At 47.8% G+C, this 14067-nt stretch overlaps 1 pseudogene; it reads right to left on the bottom strand.

Moving 5' to 3' along the window:
• Window positions 1-1177: 1177 nt before the first annotated feature.
• Window positions 1178-8927, bottom strand: LOC110743696 (annotated as a pseudogene).
• Window positions 8928-14067: the final 5140 nt, after the last annotated feature.

Genomic DNA, 14067 nt, shown 5'->3' with positions numbered 1-14067 from the left:
GTCAGGGAGGCAGAGGAGAAGCCCACTCTCTCTGCTCCTGGAGCAAGTGTGAGGATCCCTCCACGTGGAGCCTGGCACGCCCCCATCCCAGCTCCACGCACCCCTGTGGCCCCCTGCACATTCCCTGTCCGTTTACCTTTCCCTTGACGTTTTCCTGCTTCAGAAACGTGGACCACCAGAGCTAGAGAGGTCCTTAAAGATCTCCCATAGGGTAGGAGCTGAGCAAAAAGAGAAAAAGTGAGAACTAAGAGGAGCTCACGTCCATATGAGCACATTAATAGACTTGTGAAAAGTTAAATATATGCATGCAGTATACCTAAAAACAAAGTGATTATTATTTTCTTACAAAAGATTTCCTTCCTCCAAATTGTCCCATTAGACCTGTTTGTTAAAGAATGGTGATGTGGTGTTGGGGACTCCATGTGTGCATCCCCCTGAAATTCATATGCTGAAATCCTTATCTCACTGTGATGGTATTGGGAGGCGGGGCCATCGGGAGATAATTAGGTCAGGAGGGCGAGACCCTCAAGAATGGGATTCGTGCCTTTGTAAAGGGGACCACAGAGGGCTCTGTAGTTCTCTTTCTGCCATGTGACCACAGCAGTCTGCAACCCGGAAGAGAGCTGCCATGCCAGAACCTTGCCATGCCAGCATCCCGATCTTGGACATCTGGCCTCCAGCACTGTCAGAAATAAATGCTGATTTTATAAGCCACCTACTCTATGGCACTTTGTTACAGCAGCCCAGACTAAGACATAGGGGATGGGAATCTTTTCATCCATCCCTATTTTGCAGAAGGGGAAACCGAGGCCCCGAGCAGGTACACAATTGCTACACACAGCAAATGTCATTTGATCCTGAATTTTCTGCCTTTGGATTCAGGTTCCTTTTATGACATCTGGCTCCAGTAAGTGTACAGCCCGGAGCTGCTTCTTGCCTATAGGAAATATTCTTCAGGATTGATAAAATAAATCAGAAAACAGGCTGTGTTAGCAAATGCACAGCCAAAGGAGTATTTCCATTTCACTCTGACCTCCTTCAATAGGTCGCCATTTTCAGCCGGCTGGAAAATTGTCCCTTTTTCCTTTACTATATGTATTTACATGTATGTGTATATATATGCACATGCACATTTTGTATATGGTATAAATATGAAATTGTATATGTTTGTATATAATTATAAAGTATATACATGAAATTGTATATGTATATACACACACAGATGAAACTTTGCGAATTTCTTTTCAAGTCTTGTATGCAATCACTTCAAAGCTGACACACATCACACGGAGTAGAGTCAGGCAGAGAGAGAGGGGCTTGAGGGTGGTCCCAGAGCTGGTGTCAGAGTGAAGACTTAAGTACAGGTCTGCAATCTTTCCTTCTTACTGAGATGCCTCAAAAGACCGTTTTTTTGTTTTTTTTTTTTTTTTCTTAGAAACAGAATGCTAGCTTTCTGACAGGACTACCCTCCCATTCCAACATATTCTCCCTCAGGTTCTCTCTTTTCACTCTCAATGTGCTTAGAATCTTCCCAGTCTTGATTACTGGACACAGCTTTATCCTTTCAACAGTGCTTTTCCACTGGATGTCTCATTCGGATGTCACAGTGCTCCTGGGGGCTGGGGCCAGGCCCAGGGATGCCACTTCCACGGGGGCTGATACCCTGAGATGCCAGGAACGCTGACAGTCACCAAGCACGTCAAGGTCAGAACGTTAAGACTTCTGACTCCAAAATCAGTGCTCTCTGCCCCTCTCCAGCAGATGTGTGGGTGGGTGTGGGAGGCGGCTGGGGAGGTGGTGCTGAACTCCAGCACTCAGCAAGCTTCCTTGGAAGGACCATGCAAGGCCGAGCTCTGGGTGACGCCCAGGCGGGGGAGGGATGGGGAATGTGCAGAAGCCCAAGCTCCCAAGCCACTGCAGACCAACTGGGCGGCCCCTCCAGTAGCAGCCATCCTCCACCTCTCCCTAACTGGGTGGACGCATCTGCTGGCTGAACCCAACCTCATCAGAACTGTGGGGGTTTCTGGGGTGATAAATCTTTATTTTCCAGGGTTGTCCTGAATGTGCTACTCCGCTGAACAAAACCATTTCTTCATGGGCTGTTTCTCTTAATTGGCTGGTGGTGCTGCCTGCCCTTGGCAAAATCAGGACAGTTGTCTTTGCAGCCTGCTCACTCCCTTTGGCCCAATAAGTCCACCCAGTGTCCTCACAGTGCCCCAATTCCCTGACTCCTGGTACCTTGTATCAGGCTTTAGAACCCCCACCCCAGCCAACGCAGCCACTCTCAACATCTCACTACATCTCCACGAAGTTGCAGATAAAGATAAAATTCACAACAAAACTAAAAACTGAGCCTTGCAGGTACCAAGTGCCAGATTCAGATTGATGTCTTGGAACAGATAGCAATCCCAAAGTAGGTGAAGCTGGACTGAGGAAAATGTAGTCACAATTCAGCTCACGGAGTTCCCTGACTCTCTTCATGCACTGAGGACCGCTGTGTCTCCGGATACATCCCCCATGTCCTTTTCACCATCATGCCACTCTCTTTCTTTTTGATTAGCCTTGCCAGAGATTTGTCTGTTTCACCAGTCTGCTCAAGAAATAAGTTCCAGCATTTTTATCTCAACTCTTTTTCCTGTCTCTCATCTTTTTTCTCATAATTATCACCCCTTTCTCCTTTCCCTTTGTATCCCAAGAGAGGTGGCCAATTTTTTCTCTACCTTGCTGATTTGTTTTTCTGGGTCATCAAGTCTATTTTTTATTACTTACTTCCAAAGTGGTTTTTAATTTAAATATTAAGATTTTAGTTACTTTGTAATTCTCCCATTTCTCACCTATCTCCCTTTTTATATTACCTTGTTGCTTCATTTTGAAATGAAATATATATTATCTCCCTAAGACTTTCTGCTCCTTTTTCAAGTGAATGGTGTATCCTCTTTTATTGAGCTCCCTGGAAAGATGGGCACATGCTCTTCTCAGGTCTGCAGCTTGGGGCAGGTGTGAGGGCTCCCAATTAGCCTCTGGCTCCCGCTTTGTCTGGTCTGTGCTGACTTGGGGGCCTTAACCACCACCTGAGCCTCTGACACTAAGCTGCTGTGGGGCAAGGGTGTCTTCCCAGCATGCTCTGGTTGTCATAGTTTCTCCCTTTTCTCCAGCTCCAGCCGGCTGGTGAGAAGGACACTTCCCACAATGCATTGCTCACCTGACCCTGCCTTTCCGTCTTCTGTAATCTGTAGTTTCTGACTTGGTTGTAGACAGATGGTGCAAAAGATGAGGAGTGCTGTGATGGAGAGAGGTAATAAGATTTCTGCTTCAAAGGACAACTCTTAAGAGGCAGAGAGGAGTGGCTGGGCTTGTTTCTGGTGGATCAGACACACGGACAGCCCAGATGGAAGCCTAGATGTGAAGCCCCTTCTTCTTTTCCAAGTAGGCCTCTAATGGAGGGTTTTTGGGGTAGGCAGGTGAGATTGCTGGGTATTTGCCCCTTTGTCTACATTCCTGACATTCTGGTGAGAAGTTTTGTTTTGTTTTGTTTTGTTTTGTTTTTCTAGGCAAGAACCTTAATGAACTGTTACTGACAACGTTAAAAAAAAAAAAAAAACTGTATAATATATACAAAATTATCATTTTATGTCAGGAGAAAATTTATCATGTCGGCAACAGAACATGTCTGCCGACCTCCAAGTGGCTGGCATAGTGCATCCACCCCGTGACAGGCCCACTGGGACTGTGGTGAACATGCCTGTACCTCAGTACAAAGTCCCCTTTCCCTGAGAAATGTATAGAAGGAGAGAGGAAGAACATGTACCCAGAAGGAAGAGGGAGAGGCTGGAGGCCCTGTACCCTGAGCTCAGAACTTCAGGGGGATGACCGGCCAGTACTTGGGCTGCTTTTGGTCACAGTGCTTGTCAAAGCTCAACTGCACTGCAGCCTCCATGGCCTGGATCTTGGTGGCGCTGTCCCCATACAAACGCTTCATCTCGGCCTGGGACACTGCTCACTAGGCCTCTCAGTTGGGGTCTCTACCGACCAGCAGGTGTTGCAGTACAGGTCATGGTCAGCATTCACGTAGCTGTCCAGGCACTCTGCATCCAGCTGCTGTCACCGCCGTCGTTCTTCTCTGTACCTCTCGGTCTCTACAGAGTACTGGCAGAGCTCTTTGGTGATTTCCATATTGCTCAGGTCACATTCTACCTCTGCATCTAACTCAATCTCCATCTCTTCCTCTTTGGACAAAGCTTGGTCTTCTCTTGTGGATGCCTGGACTCTACTGCTGTCATGTGGATGCTGCCCAGACCCTCTGAAATGTAAAGAACTGCAGGAGGAGTCCTGCTAGGCCACATGATGGCCATAGAAGGACGAAGGATATGCAGCCTAGTTAGCGTAGCAGCTTTGGGGAAGAAGTGCAGGAGGGAAGTACCATGGAAGACTGAAACAGGATTTCACGGCCTTCCTGTAGGCCTTTGTGGTGGCTTTGCATCCAAGCCATTGCTTGATGATAATGTTGCCAGCATCTCGCATATACTGGATGAGAATACCAAGGCCTGGCAGCTTTCAATGTTGATGCCTTCACCGCTGCCATCTCTGATTGTGAAAGTTCAAGTGGGTGCCGAAACTCATGGGTTCGCAGCTTGCAGATCCTGCATGGTGACCGAGCAAGGGCCTAGTTTTCCTTCCTTAGTGAGAAGTTTTAAAGATTCCCTGGTCACTCACTGTTTTGAGCTAGATGTCTTGTGAATCAGTAGTTAGCACACAGTTATTGCTTACCCCTCCCTCACATTCATTTATTCATTATCTAACAACAGTTCCTGATTGGACTTGGGGTCAAGCCCTCTCTTAGCCCAGGTGGCTTGGGTGGGGGTTCTGGAGGTAGAGCACGTGACCCTGACCTAAGCCAGTCATCACTTCTCATTTCCAAGGCCACAGCAATTAGTTCAGGGGTGGGCATGTTACCAGAGGCTGGTACAATCAGAATGAAGGTCAGGACTTTTGTGGAAAGCAGGCTCAAGTCTCCCTGCTAGACTTGAACCTTCAGGCTTATGAAAGGAGCCTTGGATGGTACCTTGAGCTTGAGATTAAAGCTGAGGACTGGAGAGAGGTCATATACTGGAGACAGCACAGAACCCCTGATCCAGCCTTGCCTGAAGCTGGCCCTACCCTTTGATCTTTTAGTAATAGGAACTAATAAATTTTCTTTTATGTTTAAACACATTTGGGTCAGATTACAAGTTAACCGAAGTAGAATGAGTCCTCACTGATACAAGTATGATCAGTGAAAAAAAGAGACCAAATATAATAAGGAAGATATATTCCTTAATATTTACAGTTTGGAAGGCAAAGAGGTTAAAGGGGACCATGCTCATGTCCCCATGGAGTCCATGGAGTCACAACCAAGCACTCGTGGAGGGGTCTGGGTGCCGGCATCTCCAGCCAGCCCTGTGACAGAGATCTGAGGAGTTCTCCTTAGAGCTTCTCAAGGAAATCCTTCTTGATGCAATAAGATGCACACTTGGGAAAGCTATTCTCTCCGGACAGGGCATATAACTTGAGGGCAGAAATTGTTTCAAAATGTTTTGACATGTTCCTGAATGGCATGTCTATGGGAGAACAGAAAAGGGACTGTGGTATGTTTGAGGCTTTCTGTGACCTGGGGGTAGGTGTCAGGGAAGCTTCCAAACTCTCCCTAGAGGCCAAACCATGGCTGCCTGAGAGGCTGGACGGTGGGCACTCAGGCCCCACTGGGCAGGGTCACCAGTGTGTCATGCTTGTTGTCACCCTTGGCTTGTTTGTTCTCCTCCACCAGGAATTCTGTGGGGGCAGGGGATTGCACACTGCACACATCACAGCTGCTCATCCAGGGCTCCTGTGGCACTTGCTTCATCTTGAGTGGCACAGAGCACAAAGCAGGCACCGTGGAGTGTGGAAAGACCAAACCCTGAGTCACCACTGACTGTTGCCCTGGACGTAGAACCCCAGGGGAAGGCACTTAACACTGGTTATCCCCGTGCATCCAGGAAGCTAAATGGTGGCCAAAAAAAAAAAAAAAAAAGTTATAATGCAGTCAGGCTGGACCACGCAATTCCTGCATGTGCAAGTTTGTGTGTGTGTGTATGTTTTGGAAGTCATACCAGATGTTGTCTTTCCTCGTGACATTTGGTATCTTTTTTCTACAGCAGTGTTCCATTATGTTCTAGTTCTTGAAAAAGGCAGCGAGGCAACATGTATACAATGAAATTTATTTGGGAAATGATTTATGTGTATTACAGTCCTCTCTTAGAAGATCACAAAGTACATTAGCATATTAAAGGATCTGAGAAGTCCTGTAATAAAGGAGCCTTTATTGAATGATCATGGAACTCGTTGTGGGTGGATCATTTGCATACTGGATGGAATGGGGTGTGAGGCTGACTGTGCAGAGGGTGACTAGTCCCTGAAATGTAGATAGGGGCCACCTAGAGAACGGTGGAGAATCGGGCATGAATGGGTGAACTGGACAACTGGGCTATGCATTTCAGCCCCAGAGCACTTAAAGCATAAGGTAGATTGTAAGATCCTGGAGTTCATCTGGCTTAAATACCTCCTTGAGAGGGACATCAAGGTCCGTAGAGAACAGAGTTACTCGTGATCACCAGGCAGAGCTCTTGGCTGGACAACATAGATGCCAATGCTGGATACCCAGGGAGAATGAGATTTGATGGAAGGATATGGGGAAGGCCACGGAACCCACTGGAAGGCTGGAGAACCAGGTCCAGAAAACAAGCAGAAGCCAAGGGAAAGTGGGCTGCTAAGAGCATAGCCAGATCATGCCATGAAATCTGATTAGCCCACTTCAGCTAGGGCCCATGATGCATCAGAAATGGACCCATGGCTCTCTGTGTCCTTCCCAGTGGGGACAGGTGATTGGCTGAGCACAGACTGCGTTCCCCGCCCTGGCTGTTAGGGTCTGGGAGAACAGGTGGAAGGCTTTTATGGCTTCTGCAGCTGAAGCCTGGAGCCCGTCTCTCCCAATGACTCACACAGGAAGGAAGCCCCCATTTGGTTGGGGGCAGAGTGAGGTTACAAAGCCCATCTCCTGTCTTGCAGTTCAGATCATGCAGCCAAGGGTACTCTTTTACAAAAGTGTTTAAAATCTTGATTTAATCAGCAACATGGACCTTGCAGAGTTCCTGCTTCCATGATAGAAGGATATGAACTATTTGAAACATTCACATCTACTGCTCTCCTTGGGGATTCCTACCCTCCTTTCATTCTTTACTCACTAGCCTCGTGGTAGAGTAACTACAGCAGAAATGCAGAGTGAGAGAGAAATAAATACCCAGCTTTTGAAACCTATGGCAGAGACAATAGCTTGAGAGTCTCAAAATCTTGCTTTTCAGAATCCAAATCCTGACACACAGAACTTAGGAGGACTAGTGTATGGTTTGTTAAGCTACTTTTTCCCACCTACTAAGTCTACATTAATGACTCCCTGAGCAAAGAAAAAAAAAAAGTCCTTAGAAGGAAAGAGAGTTAAAGGCTGGTATGAATCCCTGGGAATGGTCCTGCCTACACGTTCCATCCCCTCAAGCTCTGAAGTTGAGGGGATGATAGAATCTCCAATAGTTTAGGGGATCAGAGAGAAGAGAGATGGTACCCCTACTCCGTGGGGAGGCTGGAAGCTCCATAGAAAAGTCCCAGCATTCAGCATCGTGAGGGACCAATAGACAGGCAGGAAGTAACCTCCTGGGGGTCCAGGCTGCATCACAAGCCCTCATCCCCCCAGTATTGTGTAGCAAACAACAGAATGTTTCTGAGTGTATCTGATGGTCCTGACAGCCAGAACACCTGGAGGGCCTTGAGTCTGGGGTGGTGGGATGTGAGAGCAGATGCAAGTGTGGACCAAGGGCAGGAATGAGGACTCCCCACCACTCCACAAGGTGCGGCCGTCGCCAAGGACTAGCTGGGCAATGGCCAGTCCAGTGGCAGCCGGGGTGGACAGGTGATGGCAGAGAGCCAGGCATGCGCCCCTGGATGCCTTGATGTGATGTTTTCTCCACCTCAACTGAATGTACCCTCTGGGAGAAGGCGAGAAAGGGAAAGCCTTCAATCAACTTGAATGGCAGTCCTGCTAAAAGTGGAATAGGGGATCAAGGGAGAAATTAGATTTTTCTTTAAAAAATATCTGAATGTAGCCTGTGACATTCATTCTGATATAATATAAACTGTAGTTTATACGTAGAGTTAAAACTAGCCCACAATATTTTCTTTAGAAAGGTTGCAAGCACCTGATTTTCCTTACCTACATCCTACGTCAAAGTTAAAATGATTGGCAGCATGTTGGCAGTGATTTCCCGTAAAATAGGGCTGGCACTGCTGGTTGCCTCTGGGCCCAAGCTCACCAGCCACTGAGTGCCCAGAAGCAGCCCCTGTCCCTCCTGAGGCTGGGCCTCCTGGGTTGCACCCGCAGTGAGTCACGCTTGTTCCTGGCTTGGTGATCGTAAATACTGGAGGAGACGACGCAGATGAGAGTCTTTTGAAAATCTTATATCTCTGCCTGTGTCTGTGGGACTTCGGTCAAGCCTCCCCTTGAGGCTTAGTTTCCTCATCTGTAAAATGAGGTCACCTTTGCTGCCCTACTGACAGTGGTGGCAACTTTCATGCATCCAGTGTCTGCCACATTCGAGTACTTTCCACTTCCAATTAGATCTTATTTCGTCTCCATGACAGCCCTGGTGTGGAGGTGCAGTCAGCCTCGGTTTACAGATGTGGAAACAGCTTCAGCAGAAGAAACCTGCCAAAGCTCAGACACATAATTAATTCATCAACTCTAAGACTCAGTAGATTGTAAGACACACAATTATTTTACAAACAACAAAAATAGAAAAAAGGGGCTGGGGCCAGGCACGGTGGCTCAAGCCTGTAATCCCAGCACTTTCGAAGGCTGAGGCGGGCGGATCATGAGGTCAGGAGATCGAGACCATCCTGGCTACCACAGTGAAACCCTGTCTGTACTAAAAAATACAAAAAACTAGCCGGGCGAGGTGGCGGGCGCCTGTAGTCCCAGCTACTCGCGAGGCTGAGGCAGGAGAATGGCGTAAACCCAGGAGGCGGAGCTTGCAGTGAGCTGAGATCCTGCCACTGCACTCCAGCCTGGGCAACAGAGCAAGACTCCGTCTCAAAAAAAAAAAAAAAAAGAAAGAAAAAAGAAAAAAGGGGCCAGGTGCGGTGGCTCACACCTGAAACCTCAGCACTTTGGAAGGCCAAGGCAGGCAGATCACAAGGTCAGGAGGTCGAGACCATTCTGGCTAACGTGGTGAAACCGCATCTCTACTGAAAATGCAAAAAATTAGCCCGGCGTGGTGGTGGGCACCTGTAGTCCCAGCTACTTGGGAGGCTAAGGCAGGAGAATGGCGTGAACCCGGGAGGTGGAGCTTGCAGTGAGCCGAGATCCCGCCACTGCACTCCAGCCTGGGCAACAGGGAGCGACTCTGTCTCAAAAAAATAAAAAATAAAAATAAAAATAAAAAAAATATATATAATAGAACTGCCAATTATAACAGCAAAGTGTCACTGACTGCAAGACATATTCTGATTTCAGAGCCATTAAAATGCATAAAAAGGTGGGGTTTAGAATTTTTGGACTACTGAGTGAAACGGATGGTGAAGGCGGGTGTGATTCCAGGGCTGAGGGATTCCAAAGTTTGAGTTCTTTGTGTTGGGTCAAGCGGCACCCCAGAGAGCTGATGCGTGCTAATGTGAGACTCCTACAAGCCACGAGGCGAAACAGACTTATAAACATGTAACGTGTTGTGTTGACACAAGGAACCAAGCAGTCATGAGGAATGTGCCAATGGCTGGGGTGGAGCAACCCCCTTGCTGAGTCTTGCAAAAGCAACCTCCCTAGATGAACTTTCAGTGGATTCTGGGTGGAATTCTGTCACAACACAGAAAACGGACTCCTCGCCATGGTGCTTCATGCAATCCCACCTTATAAGCCAACTTGTCCAAGAATTGCTTGGCTTAACCCAGATCCAATTCACCTACAGAGAATCAACTCCAAAACAAGCATCTCAGGTTTGTTGCAGAGCTGATGAGCCTTCCAGTTGATGAAATGGGCCAGGAAAAAATCCAAGAGACAACCTGGGTTCCCCAGTGGTTTTGCCTTGCCCAAGTCTGATGCTGCTAGAAGCTCCTGTGCCTGTCCCTTATCTGTCCCCTCTCTTTGGGTGGAGCAGGGCCTGGCTTCCCTGGGGCTACTTGAATAGAGCATAATGTAGCGTCAAGCATGCACATACCCTGTCCTGGAACCTGCCATTGCTGTGAGATCCCCTCCCCAAATCAGATCTGCCCTCAGATGGAGCCTGAGTAGACACAGTCATCTGGACCTTTAGTTACTCCTCACGGGGTGCCCACAACTGGTTTACCACCTCTGAGTCTGGCCAATCCTTTCCTGGCTCCCTCATCTCCTCTACCAACCTCTCAGATGCTACCATCTGATGTAAGTTTTCATTACCATTGCTGGCTGGGGCACACTGAGTATCACCAGCGCTAGCATCTTAGGAACTTTATTTCATCAGAGCTTCCCAACACTCTCTGAAGCAGGTGTTACTTTTATTTTTATTTATTTATTTTTTTGAGATGGAGTCTCACACTGTCGCCCAGGCTGGAGTGCAGTGGCACGATCTCGGCTCACCGCAATCTCTGCCTCCCAGGTTCAAGCACTTCTCCTGTCTCAACCTCCTGAGTAGATGGGATTACAAGGGCCCACCACCACACGCAGCTAATTTGTTGTATTTTTAGTAGAGTCAGCGTTTCACTATGTTGACCAGGCTGGTATTGAACGCCTGACCTCATGATCCACCCGTCTCGGCCTCCCAAAGTGCTGGGATTACAGGCCAGCTGAAGGGTGAGCCACCGCGCCCAGCTGAAGCAGGTATTACTATCCTCATTTTAAAGATGGAAAACCTGAGGCTCAGAGAGGCCAATCACACGTTCAAACGACACAGCCAGCAAGTGAGAGAGCCTTCACTAAGTCGTTATAGAGTGCTTAGAACAGTGGCTGGAACAGCATGAACACTCAATAAATACTTGTTAGATGACAGAAGGAAAAACTGCCTTATGATGATAATGCTGAGAAGTTCATCATGAACTAGTTATTATTTAATTTTATTCAACAGAGCACCTGCTTTTGAGCCCGGGGTAGACCTACAAAGGATACAGGTTCTAGGCAACGCAGGTTGTAACACACACACACACACACACACACACACACACACACACACACACCTCCTTTAATGACCCGCCTGCAATTGATATACTGCTAAGTAGCATTTCTTGTACTGGGGAGATTCTATTTCCACACTAGCAGCAAATATGACCTTTGTGTCAGCTGCCAGCCGCTTATAATTCTGACAGATGCAAGCACATTTCTGGGAAGCTGTAGCCACTCAGGACCTTGCAGATCAACAGGCAACACTGGCGGCTTTGGTAAGATTGATTGGCCCGTGAGAATCCCATTTACAGCCCTAACGGAGCCTTGGTTTACCACAGCCTGGGCACTAATGACTTAGACAGCTCCGATCTAAATCTGTCAGCCCGGGCTGGTGGCGATATTAAAGAACACTCTATTTATACGAAGCAGCAATTAGAGGAATGCTCGCCAATGGGCCACCGCTTCCAAGTAAATCCCCAGTCTTCCAAATGGTGTCATGCTCACGGTTATTTTAATCCGCTTGGAATTTCAGGGATATTAATGTGACGGGCCATCGCAAAGGATTAGCCAGGTTTATTTCTGCTGACATTTCAGAGAGCACACTCAGGTTCCCAAGCCGTGCCCGCACGCCTCCCTGGCACATCACTGGGGAGGCAATTGAGGGAGGGAGAAGCAGCTGCAATGAGGGTGCATCTGTCTCCCTTCAGCCCTGCCTCCCATCTCTCCCTTCCTTCCCCTGCCTCCTCTGCCTTTCCTCCCCACTTCCCTCCAGGTCCCTTCAGTCTCTTCTCCCTCCCCGTTCTAGCTTTTTCTTCTTGTTCTCTCCAGGAAAACAAACTCGTGTATGGGCTTGCCAGATAAAATACAGGATGCCAGCTTAAATGTGAATTTCAGATAAACAAGGAAAAATTATTTTTTTAGTGTAAGTTCCATGCATTTATGTTGGGACATACTTAGACACTAAAAAGTTCCTTTGTTGTTTATCTGAAATTCACATTTAATTGAGCATCTTCTATTTTTATTTGCTAAATCTGGCAACCCTACATAGGAAGAGTGAGTATAAAGTAGAGAGGCCACTGCTGGACAAAAAAAGTGTCCCATCTTGGTCTGCCAGTTAAATTTGTCCTCTGTCATTGTCACCTTGAGAGAGTCCCCAGGCCCTGTTTATTCTGTTACTCAGCCCCTTACTTTCTGATTATTTTTTCCCCACTATATTGTGAGTCTCTTGAGGGCAAGGACCAAAGCTTATTTTTCTTTAGCTCTGACATCTGGGGTCAGAGAATAAATATTTATTGAATGAATGGATGAATAAAAGAATGGTTTGCTCCAAAAAAGGATTCTGTCATTTCTTAAAGTGTTTTTGGAATTCTTTTTAATCCAGTGATAAACCCCATTAGAAGAACAGCCCTTTCATCCTAGTTGTAAATGTTGCCATTGCTAGCTTTCAGGAAAGGTCTGAGAGGGGAATGGGTGGCCCTTTGGAGATGAGCTGGCTGTTAACAGCTGGTATGAACATATTTGAATATTGTAGCTGCAAGTATGGCTGCATGGTTGCATACAGCAACTGAATATCAGTTCTGGAAACAGGTAAAATTATTATTACCCTCTCTGACAAGGAAGCAAACTGAGACCCAGAGAGGCTAATAAGTTTGCCTCTGGACCCACAGCTACCAAACAGCAGTGCCAGGCTTGAATCCAGGCAGGCTGGCTCGAGAATCCAGGCCATATTTCCTCTCCCAATGATCACTGCCTTTATTAAGTAGTTAACATACCTGTGCTGCCAGGCACTGTCCTAAGCACTTTCTTTATATGCATGCAGTCCTCACAACAATTCTATGAAATACATACTCTTATTATTCCCACTTTACCAGTGAAGAAATTGAGCCAACCTGAAGCTTAGTTACTTGCCCAGGGTCATGCAGCTGGCAGGGAGAGGGGTCAGGAGTGAACCCCTGGCTGCAGAGTTTGTGGCCTAACCCTCACTGGCACACAGCCTCTGAATGAGGTCAGGACCCTCATTCCAAGTTCCACAGAGCTTATATTGTGGGACTGCAGGACCTGGCCCCTTGTTCATTCACCCAGCCGGTACCTAGAAAGCACTTGGGCCTTGTAAGGCTCTGACTGTGACAGAGACCATGAGGGTCAGAAAGGTGGAAGGATCCCAGTTCCTACCTTCAAGTCACTTAGCAGAGGAGGGAAGATCTGCACCCCATCCATTCTCAAGTGCCAGCTTCTTATTCTGTCTCTAGAAAGTGTCATCTCCACCTCTTTGCTCCTCTACACTCCTGACCCCATCCTGGTTAGGAACAGGTAGGCTCCTAACAGTGTCCTGGTCTCTCCAATCCATCTTCCACCTCTTATCCCCCAAATCAGGTCATAGTAACCTCCTCCCCTGCTCAGAATCCTTCAACACTGCCCTAACGCGTTTTGACAACTTTCAAATGCACCTTTTACTAGTATGTCATCTCCATGCGCCCTGCCTCCTCATGCCCACAGCATGGAAAACAGACATGAGTGGAGCTGTGCCAGTTGCAAAGGAAGGGGCGTCCTGGACGCTGCGGCCCTGCTCCTCATCCTACGGCCCTGCCCCTCGCCCTGCAGCCCCGCCTCTTTCCCCGTAGCCCCGTCCCCACCCTGCAGCCCTGCCCCTCACCGTACATCCCCGCCTCTTTCCCTGCATCCCCGCCCCTCATCCTGGCTTCCTGCCTCTTTCCCTGCAGCTTACCTGGCCATTGTATGGAAACCCGGGACTCCAGGAAGCAGGGTCACAACCAATGGCCTGGGCAGTCAGGACTGTACTCCATAGCCTGGCCTCAATGCTATTTGTGGTTTGGTTCTAAACTGCAGGATCCCTCAATTTACTCTGCAAAGTCCTG

The sequence above is a fragment of the Papio anubis genome, chromosome 7, assembly GCF_008728515.1.
Source record: "Papio anubis isolate 15944 chromosome 7, Panubis1.0, whole genome shotgun sequence".
NCBI classification, from domain to species: Eukaryota; Metazoa; Chordata; class Mammalia; order Primates; family Cercopithecidae; genus Papio; species Papio anubis.
This window is presented reverse-complemented; position numbering and strand designations above follow the sequence as displayed.